The 14,404-nt window shown below is 40.6% G+C and overlaps 1 protein-coding gene across 2 annotated transcripts in view; it reads right to left on the bottom strand.

Moving 5' to 3' along the window:
• Positions 1-14,404, bottom strand: part of ATP2B2 (ATPase plasma membrane Ca2+ transporting 2) — a 295,684-nt gene that overhangs the window by 222,414 nt on the left and 58,866 nt on the right. The window contains exon 1 of one of the 2 annotated variants that reach the window (XM_021409832.1): positions 11,590-11,724. The exons of the other annotated variant lie outside the window; for it this stretch is intronic. The gene's annotated coding sequence lies outside the window, so the exon portion shown is untranslated. Of the gene's footprint in view, positions 1-11,589; positions 11,725-14,404 lie in introns of those variants that run through there. 2 annotated transcript variants of the gene reach the window in all.

Genomic DNA, 14,404 nt, shown 5'->3' with positions numbered 1-14,404 from the left:
CTACTTGTGATGCAATAGTCGAATTTCTTCATTAATACCTAATGATATGACAGCGCTCCACGCACAAGATACACACCAGGGAGGAGTGGCTGGTGCCATCAGAGGGATCTGCTGCCATTCAGAGAGACCTTTATGGGGTGGAGCAATGAGCAAACAGGAACCTCAGAAAGCCCAGCAAAGGGAAGTGCAATGTTCTCTTTCTGGGAAGGAAACAGCCCCAGGAAGGACCAGCAGGGCCAACCAGTAGGAAAGCAGCTCTGCAGAAATGGACCCAGGAATCTTGGTGGGCACAAAACTGACTGGGAGTCAGAAACACATCCTCGCAGCAAAGAAGGCAAACAGAGCCTCCTGGTCTGCGTTAGACAGAGTGCAGGCATGGGAGGTGTCCTTTTCCTCTACTCAGTACTGCTGGGATATCTGGATTGCTGAGACCAGTGCTGGGCTCCCACAGCAAGAGACACAGAATTCCTGGAGGGCGTTCAGTGAAGGGACAAAATGATGATTAAGGGACTGGAACATCTCGAACGGCACTTGGAGGCTGAGAACTGGGGCTGTCCAGCCTGGAAGAGAGAAGGCTCAGGAGGGAACTTTATCAAAGTGTTTAAGTACCTGACGGGAGGGAGAAAAGAAGATGCTGCCAGACTTCTCAGTGGTGCCCAGTGAAAAAAATCAGGGTCAAACTCTGGAACAGGCTGCAAAGTCTCCATCCTTGCAGACATTCAAAATGTGATCAGACACCACCTTGAGTAACCTTCTCTCTTTGAACCTGCTTTGGGTCAGGTGGATGAACCAGATCATCTCCAGACGTGCCTACCAACCTCAACTGTTCTCAATCCGTGGCTCTGTGAAACCACTTAGCTCCTCAACCTATTTCACCGTCTCCATTTGTGGAAGGGAGACAATAGATAGAAACTGCACAAACTTTCAAAATAATTTGCAGTTACTTCTGTTGGTCCTCTTCTGCGTTTACACAGGAACTTCTCTCATAGCCTGATGCACAATCCTTATAACCTCTAACTGCAATGGCTACTTTAGAAATATTTTGTAACTCGGTTACCATTTCTCAACTGTGCAGTCTGATATTTAAGTGGGGATCCCACATCATTCTTGAATCTTCATACTTGATTGACTTGAAATATTTTAGAGGATTATGTCTTACTCTTTGCAGTGATGCCAGCCAGCATCCTAAAACCACTTTCATGTTACTGACCTATGTTACAAAATGCTTCATTTTATTACAAGTTTTAATAAAAAGTGTATTTGTAATTTTTAGTAAAATGAAGCATACTGATTCTTTTTCATCAACTGTAATTCACCATATTTAATACACAAAATAGGATCATACATAAAGAAAAACAAGAAAGCATGTTCTCTCTCTCTCTAGACATGAATAAAACCTGTAAAACTTCAAACAAGACCCCACAGCTCTTAAAATTGCAGTGTCTGTGCTCTGTACAAATATAAAAAAATATAAGAAAATGCTATTGATCACCTTCATTGCTTTATGTAAGAAACCAAAGCTTAGAGGATTTTACCATATACAAAGCTTGCATATAAAAATCCAGCATACAACATATAATCCCTCTTGGAAGAAATACTGCTCTATTATGCAACCGTTCCACTGAGGATATATAATCTCCAAATACAACATATAGATCTGTGATATACAGGGATACATTCTATACAGTCTTAAAGTATTGAGCATCCACACTGTGCATGATAAAGCTCTGGCGAGCTGAATCTAAGCTGAGATTTCCTAATGGCAAGCAGAGCGCTTGGACTGCAGGTGCTGCAGAGGCAGCAGAACTATCCCGGTCACAGAGATTTCTGTTGCTGGATTTGCAACCGAGCCATACTGCCAGGGAGCCTCCATTCAGAGTACATTCACTGCTACCTTCTTGCCTCAACAAGAGAAGAAAATTAATGGAAACATGAGAGAGACTATATTAAGCTTTGGCAACACATTTTAATATATGAATTAAGCAAAAAACTCTCTAGAGCTGACGGTTTCATAATAATCATCCATAGCCTTTTTCTATAACCCTGTTTCAATTGGCTTATTTAAATTATCCAGAAATATGTAATTTTAATCATGATTTTTCTACAGTTGATCAGATAACGTATGAGCGTAATGAGTTTCTGTTCAGCAATCAGCCAGAAATACATAGGGAGCAATACCTGCTAAATTCCAGTGAACTGTAATATCCTTCTTTGTTTCTCCTTGAAAATAGAATGAAAAATCCGGCAAAAGCTAAGCTTATTCTGCACAGGGTTCCACGTTAGGGTGAATCAAATAAACTGCCTTCTTCCCTTCAGAACATTATTTTAAGTCTGACCTGAGAAAGTATTTACATTTATTAAAAGGAGGTGGGTTCAATTTACAGAACTATCAGCTGCTGTAGTCCTACTGCAGTATAATGAGGTTTAGTGAACGTTAGAGATAGGTACAAGGTCATGACTTCTATATTTATTTCAAAATGTAATAAGGAGTCCTTACATAGACAACTCACATTTGAAAATACAAACTGCAGGATGAAAATTTATAAAAAGGTAACCCTTCTAACATTCTTACGTATTAGCATAATATACATTTACATTTTCAGTGTACTGACAAGATTTTTTTTGCTATCATTAGAAAAATGTTTGCATCACAAATTCAGAGCATTAGAAAAGATAAGCTGTATGTTTTTTCCTGCTGGGAGAGGAGGAAAAAGAAAAAAATAATCCTTTGAAACTGTTTCCTAGATACACGATATAAAATTTAAAAGAAAAATGCACTTAGAAATGTCATCTCGTGGAAGCTCTTAAAAGAGCAGTATGATATCCAGTTCAGCATTACCACATCTTCTGTAGCCTGTAATCCTACTGAGAAGCATGAAACTCTTCCAAGCTGTGTCAAGGTACATGCATGAAGCCTTTTTACATATGCAGAAAGCATGAGAAATATCATTCAGTTTCCACTGCCTACAGAAGAAAAAATGACCTTTTCTGTGAAAATGCAAATGTATTTATCATTGATGTGCTGGGCCAAAAATCAATTCTCCACAGAAATGTAAGAAGAAAAATGGAAAAGATGAGAAAGGGGGCACAAAAAAAAAAAAAAAGCGAGGTAAAAGAAAGATGTTCATGCTGCATTACTACACACAACTTATCTACAAGCCCCGATTTACTGCCTTATTCACAAACTTACTCATTTTAACAGCACTACAAGGAAAATACGAAACACTTCTTCACAGATAGCAATTTTGATTAAAATGAGAGGAACATGAACAAAGTAAAAGCTGTATGTGATCAAAGACCTGCTGGATACCTGAGTCAAACAGTTATTTCAGAGCAAGGTACAAGAGCTAGTCATGCATATGGATGACCTCTCACAAATTAAATGCTAATCGGGAACGCATCTCGACATAAAAAAATGTGGACTGTGAAGTAGATCTGTAATCTTCCTCCACTAAGCAAAGACTAACAAAAAGCCTTCACCATCAATTTCGTACTGCATCAATATTAACTACCAAGCCCAGAAATAAAAGTACAGTTTTATTTCTATCAGGTATGCCAGCTATCTTTCAGCCATCCGCATTTGTGTAACAGCTCTGCAATCCTGTAACAGAGTCCCTAGCAGAACATACTAAGGAGGTCAAATGACCAGAAGTCCTCATAAGTATGCAGCATTTTGGACGCATATGAATGGGAAAATGAACAGCTTTACCACGAAGGAATATCCATTCCCTTTTAGCAACTTCAATACTTACCTTCTTGAAGATACGGAAAGCACGGGGCTAAGCATCTGCTCCTGGCAGCCCCGACGCTCCAGGACTGCCCACAGTCATGGTCTCAGCAGCCCCCTACGCACAATGCCCCAGCAGCTGCCCCTGCTTGCACAGGACAACTCCAGGCCAGTAAATGAGGGGCTGGGGAAGGGCTCAACCGCTGCCCGGGACCACTGGGCAGAGGAGCTGCCAGCGCCGCAGGCAGGGATCAGCTGCACAGAATCTCCCTTTACATAATAGGAAATGACTCCTGTGATCTTATGGTTTCTGTTAAAGCGCTCTGTGTTTCATGAGCAGCCGAAAGCTTTGCCATGCAGCATGCAGGGATTTGGGGCCGATTCCTCTTTTTTTTTTTTTTAAACACGGATATATCTGTAAGAATGATCAGTTATTGGACCATACACCACAGAAAGCCTTTCCCCATCTTCCCACAGGAAACATTATACATGCTTAAAAGAAATTACATAAATTTCCCTGTTCCTGTAACAGTATTTTCTAATCCATTTCAGTAGAAATGCACTGCACTACTTTTTTTTTTTGTTGTTATTCTGTATGCCCTTCACTTTCAAGCATACACACTGAAAAACTGCAAGCAGCTCTATAAATAAACCCAACTGAGGATTACATATTTTCCTAACAAGAAATGCCTTTACCTATCATAAGATAACATTAAAGTTACAAAAAGTCAAACTGTACTACTCACATTTAGGTCTTTTCTGCACGTCCGATCGCTACCCGCAATGATAAAAGCAAAACCTCATCCACGTGTTATCCTCACCAATAAAGAACAGATTTAATCAAAATCAAGCCCATTTGTTTAAAAAGACAACATCGTACTGAATTTTCAACCTACAAAACCACAGTGAATTATTTCTGATGCAAGAGTGCCTTTCAGCAATGCAGCTTCTGACCGACCTTACAGAATATTCCGCACAAGTTGAAGCATTACCTTTGCAGAGATTCACAGGGCACAAACCAAAACCCAATGCATCACTCAGACCCGCTCTCCACACCATTTTCTCATCAGCTTGAGCCTTCCCGAGAAGCAAATTGCCAAATAAACAAGCTCAGAACAGAAAGGGGAAATATATATATATATTTTTATTCTCATGCTGTGGACGTCGCTACTTACTTGGCTAAGATATCATCACAAATCCAAAATGATTTCAATTACACAGCGCAGTAATCACCGTTCGGCATCTGTAAGGGATTGACAAGCGGAGCTCCACTAGCGGAGTCCCTCTGCAGACCGTACCATCGCGGCGAGCAGGTGGGGAGGCAGCCAGCCTGCTGCCAGAGCATCGCGCTGCCAGCGCCACTGATGTTTATTGCCTGCAGCTTCCCACTGCTAAAGAAGGCGAGCAAACAGCAGACGTCGTAGGGAAGGAAAATGTTTCTCTGAAAGAAAAATGGACTGAACCACCATGTTGTTGTTTGTGATTTTAATACTTCCCTTGGGATAATGACAAAAACGGAAGATGGCAAACTACCAGGAAGATGCCACTTACTCAGAAACGGGAGAAACCTTCAAGGACAAGGACTGCCGTGTCCTGTCACTGGGAAGGGAGGAAGGGGCAGCGGGGGAGGCCGTGCCCGGAGGGGCTGGGGGTGAGGCAGGCACAAACCCACTGCCCCTGCAGAGCTGTGCTGGCTGCCGCTGCGGCCACACGCCTCCCAGGTCGGGAACTGCTTGTACCACGGGCAGCAAATGCAACAAACATCCCTCTCCCGGTTATCTCACGTTCACCTTTCACAGAGATGCAGCTCTCTTCCTCTCCTGTCTTCTCTTTCTGCTTATGTAAGAGCCAAAGTTAATTATAATGAAAATATTAAGAAATTATTTCCGGGCTGTGATGTGATTTTTGCTGCATTTTTGCTTCTGTCATGCCCTCCAGAAACCTAAATCCCATGCAGGAGAAGCACGCCAAATGCCCTCAGCTTCCATCTGATCCAGTCACATCAGCACACCATGCAAAACTACACAGACAAGCCACAGGAGCTTTCTGCCTTGATTTTTTTAAACCATATAAACTATAGCTCTCTGCCTCATGACAGTGAGTTTGGCACTTTCTGAGTCAGAGCATTTTATTTTATCCTGAGCTCCTTAGTATCTGTTCAGTGTTATTGCTTGAGAAAAATCTACCTATTATGTTGAAATATTACACACATAGGGTTCTGAAATGCTAACGGCTGTTTATTTCAGTGGAAGAATCTGTTATAGCTATGCAAAAAAATCCAAGCACTAAAAATAAAAGACATCGGTCCCTTAAAAGAAACATACCATTTTCTAACTAACACAGGTTGTTTTTTTCAAAGTAAATTATGGCTGGTACGAGTACCATGTTCACAAACTGTGACTTCAGGTGCTGTACCTCAAACCACTCCATCCTGAGAGCGGCTAAATACAGATCTGTTCTTCTTCAACTATGTTTAAAACAGCACATATAGAAGTTGTGAGCTTTTCCGTAGCATCCTAGGACAGCAATGCTTCGTGACTTCGCTCTGTCTTGGACAGAACAAGCAAACTGTGAGCAGGCGCACCTCCCCGAGCACTCACAGGAGTAGCTGTGCTCTGCTCTGTCATCCTGCCTTACTCGCTGCTCAGAATATCAATTCAGTCGGTTAAACCAAAAGTCTGCACTGCACTGCACCAAAATGGAAGCTATTAAAAAAAAAAAAAAAAAAAAAACACCACACACAGCTAGGATCATTGATCAGGGAGTTTCATCTATGCTGATTTCTTTTTGAAAATGAAGTGAAATTTAAATCAGAGCTAGGATCAATACAGATTTTTCTCCTGTGAAACTGCCTTTCTCATTAGAAAGCTACAGGCAATTAGATGCATGTCAGGCCACTATACGCAGTGACTTTGGGTTATATTAAGCATAGACGTGTCCCCTTTTTCTGAGCAAGTACAAACTGCAGCTTTAGGGAGCATGGAGTGCAGACTCTGAACTGAATTCCTGTTCTGAACCAAACAATAACAGAACAAAAAAGTATTGTACTTAAGATGTGTTGTGCTTAGGTTTGGACCCCCAAATGCTGGTGACCTCTACTGCTCTGCCAGGAAAGCAAGAAGGCACTAAGGTCATCTGCAAGTACGTGGCTAATAAAATTCTTTTTTTCTGTACAAGGTTTATAAATAATTTGGAAAGGTCTAAAAGGTTGATGGACACGGTAACAAAATATATTAAAGATTTTTTTTTAAACTGCCTTTTCTGGATGAAGAAAGGAATAGGGAATAGCATGAAGAAATTAAACACAGTATAAGAACCTGTTCCATACATTTGGCTATTGCCAGTTAGAGGACTGCAGCTCACAGCCACGTGTCATATCACAGGAACTTCATATCATATCATGATACTACCTGATCAGGAAATATTCTAATTCTTTGTTCTGATTAACAGAGAAGAGACAAGGCAATGCGAAGAAGAGGAAAATAACAAAAATATGTTGAAAGGGGAAGAAAAATACTACTTTGAGCTTATTATTATGAACCTAAATCCAACAGAACAAGTTTTCCCATGAATATTCCCAGTGCACATTTAACATAGGGCCTCAGATGTATCTTACCACATAACAAGATGACCAAGCTATTCAACCTCTTCGCTAGGCGTATCATTTTGAAGCCTATCTTCAGTGCTAGGGACAATTTACTGCTAGAGTTGGTGCTGTCTTCACCACAGCACTGCCCATCGTGCTGCTGCCACCTGCGCTGCAGGAGCCAGCCGACAAGGCTGAGGACAGCCCCACAGGCTGCACTTCTGGGAGTAACAGCCGAACTCCCATGTCCTGGCACTGTGCACAGCACTGGGAGCTCACCTGGGTTTTGAATCAAGAAGCTATGAATTGAAAGTCACCTTATGTTTGTCCTTACCTGCAGCTACTAAGCGCAAACTCTCCAGAGATGCTACAGATGCTTTCTTTAGCCGCAGACCAGCAGCAGCCCCTGCCCCAGGCTGGGCCAAGGGCTGCCTGCTGCCTGCAGTGAGGTTCCTGCTGCAGGGCTCAGTGCACACTCACTGTCCTTCAAGGTACAGAACCACTCAGCATAAGGAATACCTGCTATACAGCACTAGTATCTTACAATCAGTGCTAAAAATAGCAATTCCACCCCCAGAAATAGGCCGTCTATTAAATAGTAATAATAGAAAAAGGCTTTATTTATTTATTTTTAAGAACACGACTGTGAAACGAAGGAACACTTTCTAATTTGCCTTTCTGCATTTGCAACTCAGAATGGCTATAGTGTTAGCAAGCACTTTCTCTAGAGATCTCATAATAAAATTTAATACAAAGCACTGCAAAACAATATAACATCAGAACTATGCCCCTCTCTTGAAATGAAGGTTTGTTCACGTGTCCTCGTGCTTCTAACAGCATCCAGTGGCATATTATTGTGTCCTGACATAAGAACAACTTAGCACCTTCACTTCAGGGCAAGCAGCAGAAATGGAAAAAGAAAAGGAGCAGAAACACTGAAAGAAAAATAGAAAGCAGCTTCTTAGTACTAACCTTACAGAGCTCCACAACAGTGCTTGCAGGATGTGAAAGGAAAGAGACTTCAGCTGTTGAGCTTGACACACAACCTGGGAAATGGCTTCACCAATAAAACCTCAACTGGCAACTCAGAAAGTATTCAGAGACTAAAGAGAGATTCTACCAAATTTATTTAGAGAAGAATGTCATTCCATATGTGTTGGTGATGGACATCATGAGCACATTTCAAGGTCTTTATGAGATAATTAATGACAGGAAACACAGGAACATTATTTTAATTCCTCTTTCCAGATCTTGGGGACCAAGACCTCCTTTTCGGTAAGGCTGTCCAATCAAGGGAACAGCACTGGAAACTATCAGCACATTTGTAATATTTTTCTAATCACAACCCAGATACTTAAACTAGAACAGCAGACTGGCAGCCTTTCATATTTTTGAATCTCATTTGCTACATTTTAAAAACAGGAATTAAATCTGTTTTCAGACTCAGTGTTTCTCCAGTTTTGAAACATTGTGCAGTAGTATTTCTGCAAAGAAACAGTTTGCATTTCCTAACTACACAAACATGTTATCCTAGGAAGCAAAATGACCTAATAAAAGTACAGGAGAGGGACCTCAGAACACTCGAATTCAAGGACTTGCCCTGCTGTTTCTTGACTCTGGGATGTTAGTAGGTCACTTAATCCCACTGTGCTTCCATTTCCCTAACTATAAAATAAGTATATTCACTAGTTTAAGTTACAGCAGTTATAAGTTGCTTGGGTGGTTAACCCTTTCCTGTCTTTGAGGAAAGGCTATTTCACATACCTGAGTCTATTCTCTGAGGCACCAAAGTTTAGGAGATAAGCATGCATTTAAAACATTTATTATACAAATTACTTCCTCTTATGACCAATAAACTATTGCGGTCCACATCAGTTCACTTTCTACATCGGAATCTCAATTTTCTCAATATCTGAAAGCAAACCTACCTGATAGCCACCACCAGTTACCTCCCCTTTCCTTCAATCTCTGCCATCTGCTAACTACAAACACACAATTTCTTCTTCCTTTCCTTATTGGCATGACCAAGAAGAGCAGATGTGCCACAAGGTTGGGCTGGCACTGCTGTCTCCCTTCCCTTCCTCAGCACTGCTTCTCAGATGACAAAACCAGACTCTCAGGATCACCTGAGTGAGAAGAAAGGTCATAATTCTGTTCAGAAAGAACTAAACCTAAGGAAAGCAGAGCCTACGGGAAGAACGTTAATGAGCCTGAGCTTCCTAATAGAGTTCAAGTAAACCTGGCTCGCTGCCACTGCCTAACCACAGCAACAACAAAGATCCCACAGCATCTTCAGTTTCTCCTCCAAATTAGTGATCTGTATTTTCCAGAGTAAGCATCTACAACATCTGATACAGCTAAACCTAAATCCACAGCTAACATCAGCTCCTTCATTATCTAAACAGTCTAAGATAGCGGCCTCTTAATATCTAAAGGGGAGCTCCAGGAAAAAAGGGAACAGACTTTTTAGCAGAGTCTGTGGTGAATGGGAAATGGCTTCAAGAGGGTAGATTTAGTTTGGATATAAGGAGAAAGTCTTTTACAGTGAGGGTGGTGAGGCACTGGAACAGGTTGCCTAGTGATGTGGTTGATGCCCCATCCCTGAAGACTTTCAAGGCGAGGCTGGCTCAGGCCCTGGGCAACCCGATCTAGATGTGGTGTCCCTGTGCACTGCAGGGGAGTTGGACTAGACACCCTTCAGAGGTCCCTTCCAACTCTAAGGATTCTATGATTCTAAGATGCCCCTTAAAACATTAAAATAGTATAACAGAAGCACTTCATCTTTTCTAGTTTAAGACAGAATCTTCCTTATCGCATGCAGATAAGAAAAACTATTTTTTGACACTAAGAACAAATCATAATCAATAAACCGGCCTACCAAGGGCTTTAGCAAATAATCTTCTGAGGGTGATACAAGTTTCAGAAACCGATAGATGAGATATTCGATATGCTTAGGAACCACCCCTTCAATTCAGAGCGCGTTTCAACTCTGTTAGCATGCCACTCTTTGGAAAAGGACCTGTGCCAAATGTCTGTTTACTTAAAATAATATATTTGCATTGGTAGAGAGGCTCAAAAGAAACCTGTGTCATTTTACCATATGATTTCCCTCATTTGTGCCCTGGAAGGCACTCTTACACTTTCTTGTCACTTTAGTATCTCTTTTTATTTATTTTGTCTCAATGGAGATTATAGGCTCTCACAAGCACCAATGGGATATGGATATTTTAAATTTAAATGCTAGGATCCTACAATTAAAAAGGACTACATTCATTTGCATTAGGCTGCAGATTTCAAGCAGTATACTTTTCAGAGAAGTTCAGATAATAGGTTTCATATTTTGTATAGAGAGAGACTGCGTACATGGATCCACCTCTCTGTTTCACCAAAACTAATCTTCCAGAGAGTACAGAAAAGTTTAGAAGAACTTTCTCCTAGTATCTCTGATACAAAATACAACAATAATATTCTAAAGGTTGCTTTCCTTCTTACTGGCCAATGCTTTGTACAGGAAACCATGCATAGTCAGTTGGAAAAGTATATTCAAAGTCAGCATACATTTGAAGGAGCATCCTTTACTGCAAAACTGCCTACGTCTCTGATATGGATATCAGTCTCAAGCTTTAAGTACCAGCTTTACATAGCTAGGTCACACTATAACCTCGGATTCCACCTTAAGAAAGAAAACTTGACATATTAAAATTATTTCATTGTTACACAATCGTATTTCAGATAGATGAGACACTAATAAATAAAAGCAGAGAATTAAAGTACAAATAAAGTACAAACCTGTTAATATTTAGAAAATGCATCCTTTTAGACATTCTTTAAGTCTTCATTCTTCAGTATATGCGTTTTCATACATACCTAGATATCCTGACAGTAAATCTCATTAGACTCACATAGTAGCTATTGATGTAGTTTTTTAAGACGATACATCAAGAACTGAAGTTTCTATCAACATTATTTAATATATTACTCTAGTAAAAGCAAATGATTAACATAAAATGATATAGCAGCGGGACAAGGTTCAATCACTCTCAAGAATTAAAAATATAATAAAATTTTAACGAGCTACTAAATAATGGCTTTCAATAGCTCAGTGAATAATACAACTACTATACGCCTTTTTCTATAAATAAATCACACCGAGGGAATTACTCCTCTTGGGTTTGATGTTTTCTTCCCCCCAGTATAACAAGATAAGAGTCTATGTATAGCTTATTGAGTAAGGCAATCTGACCTGCTAAGCTTTGTTAAGCCGCACGTATCTGACCTGTTTGGTGAGTGCTCACAATCATCCCACGCGCGACGTGCGTACCCGCGCAGCTCCAGGACGTGCCAGGGACCCGTGGCCACTCGGGCTCACAGCGTGGCTGTCCCCAAGTCCCCTGCTGTCAGCCTATCCTTGCTGGAGCCACAAGGGCCAATTAAACATCACGTAGCTCTCAAGGTTCCTTGGCATGGAAAGAGGAAACTGGAGCCTGCCTGTCACATAAATTACTGCTAACCTCCAACACCCTTCCCCGTACCACAGGCTCCAGGCTTGAGACAACCAGCCGGTTTGTGGCAGTTGGCAGCACGGGGCTCCCAGGCCGCTCCCACTGTTCTTCCTATGGGCACCCAAGAACTGGCTCCTGCGGTCTGAGAGGCTTTACTAGTGCTGGCTGGTGAGCGTTGGGACGCTCCAAAACATTGTAGCCTGGTCCCATCCTTCCCTTACCAAACAGCATCTGACAGAATGGCTGCAATGTGGCCAAACCAGAAAAGAAGTGTTAACACCACCAAATCAGCCCTTCCACTTCCACAACAACACCTGGCAATCTCTCACAAAAGCCACTCCAGGAATTCAAATAAATACAGAGTCAAACTTGAATCTGAAATTATCTTGATGACTGTTTGTGGTTTTCATATGTTAGAACACTACCATGAGTTTTTATTCACATTTATATGTAGATTTGAAATAAGTGTTCAAATTCTTCAGCAGAGGGATCCAGTGCTGACACGGAGCACATGCAACAGCTGAACTGAGGGGTGTGCCAAAGCTTAAGAGTTATTCTAGAATGAAGCGGGCTACCAAGTGCAGATCTCCACATGTAAACAAAAATGTTACTGCAGGAAAAAATGTACAATATCTAACCCAAACAAAACTCTTGTGTGCCTCTTCTTGCTTTTTATTCAATTTGATTCCAATGACATGGAACATTCTAGAATAAACACGGACTCACACTAGTTTACTCCAGAGTAGCTGCATGTATGGGCAAGCCCTGGCCACGTCACTTTTTTGGTTCTGCTGACCTGACAAATGCCTATACCATACAAATGTCATTATCTTCAGTATTTTCTAAAAGACTTTGCTCACAAGGAAGCAGAACTGAACGGGGCTTCACTGACAAGTTAAATGCCATCTGGCAAAGCACCAACGTGACTACATACAGAAATATTTGCTAGTATTTCCGTAAGTGAAATAATCCTTCAAACTATGCACTGTTATAATAATCTTTCACCAGAAACATTCATGTGCTGCAGATAACTACATTCCTAGCTAACAGAAAAGTTCTATTCCTTCAGAAAGAGAAGGAATGTATATATATATTTAATTATGCTTCTGTTTGGTCATAAATGGGTCAAGAAAGGATTTATGGGGAAACAAAGCACACTAGGATCTTCTCTTCCCCCCAGGGATGCTCTAGAGTAGCCAGACAACACAAGCTTGAACTCAGAGACCCAGGAAGGATGGACCAGAATCACTCCTCATACTTCTGAGCTGCAGTGGTGCACATCGAGGTCTAACTGACCAGTGAGCGCAGACTGGAAGGTCTGAATGATCTGCTGACTAGATTTTAACTAACTGTTCTCAGATGCAGATGCATCATTCTTTAACTCTCTGCAAACCTTTAAAAGGCGTTTTATGCGTGGATTCTTAAGGGTCTGATCAATTTAAGACCACTAAGGATTCATCTGCCATTTCACCTTAGTAATTTTGTAAGCGTCCTGAACTATCAGATAAGCAGCTGCTACTCAAATTCTACTTAAAATAGCACTACTTCTTAGAAATTCACATATTTGGAAGGCCTCCTTAATTTTTGTAGACAAAGTGACTATTTTTTAACACAGCATTCTCCTGCAAAGATAAACTGCATGCCATTTTGTACGTGTTGTTGACTTGCTGTCTAAGGCAGACATTCCAGACTCTAAAAATTCATAGCTTATACAGCTATTTTCAAAAGATTAAGGAAAAAAGAAGATAAACAATGCATATACTTGTGGAAAATTTCAAACACTGAAAATACATGTAAAGTTCAGATTAAGACCTATTTTTCTTGAATATGGATGTCAGTGCTCAAACATGTTAGTTGACTTTGAGGATGACAATAAATTTTGCAGTCTTCCATCATATGCTCAACTTAGTTCAATAAAGACATCTAAATATCCCATGCTCACACACCACGAAACAGTTAAACACAGATATTCCATACTAATTATATTTAATACTCCTAACTTCGATTTGTGGAGAGGAAAATTAGGTTTCCTGGGAGCTGCTGTAGCCTCCAAACATCATCTTATTTGCAAGCAACAGAAATGCTTACAGTGTTATATTTAGATAAAGTAGTGATGAGAACTCTCAGCATATTATTTGTAAAATTAAATCCCACTGAGGGTTTTTTCCCCTTTGGTATTTCATTGATCCTATGTCACGAATAACAGAAGAAAATAATACAGCTAAGAGAGAAAGTAATAATACATATAATAAAATACAACTCAGAATTCTGTTTTCCACATTTGAAATGTTGCAAATTTTTTAAACAGAACTTCTGTGAAATGGAAAAGAAGACTCAAATGCAAGCTTACTCAAACCACTGAGATGATATATTGCAGCCCTGACTTTTAATTAATTAATTCTCTACAGAAACATCTAAATGCTAAACTCAAATATCCTCTAAGAAGGGCAACGATTCTCAAACACATTTTACATAAGCTGAATGTTAGCCTTTGATTTTCCCAGTTTTATGAAAATCCTGGGGTCCTCTTAATTACTGATCACACACAACACTCTACGTACCCAACGCTGGCAGCAGCCCACAGTGCCA

This window comes from Numida meleagris, chromosome 11 (genome assembly GCF_002078875.1).
Source record: "Numida meleagris isolate 19003 breed g44 Domestic line chromosome 11, NumMel1.0, whole genome shotgun sequence".
Lineage (NCBI taxonomy): Eukaryota > Metazoa > Chordata > Aves > Galliformes > Numididae > Numida > Numida meleagris.
The sequence above is the reverse complement of the archived record's forward strand: the minus strand, read 5'-3'. Positions and strand labels throughout refer to the sequence as shown.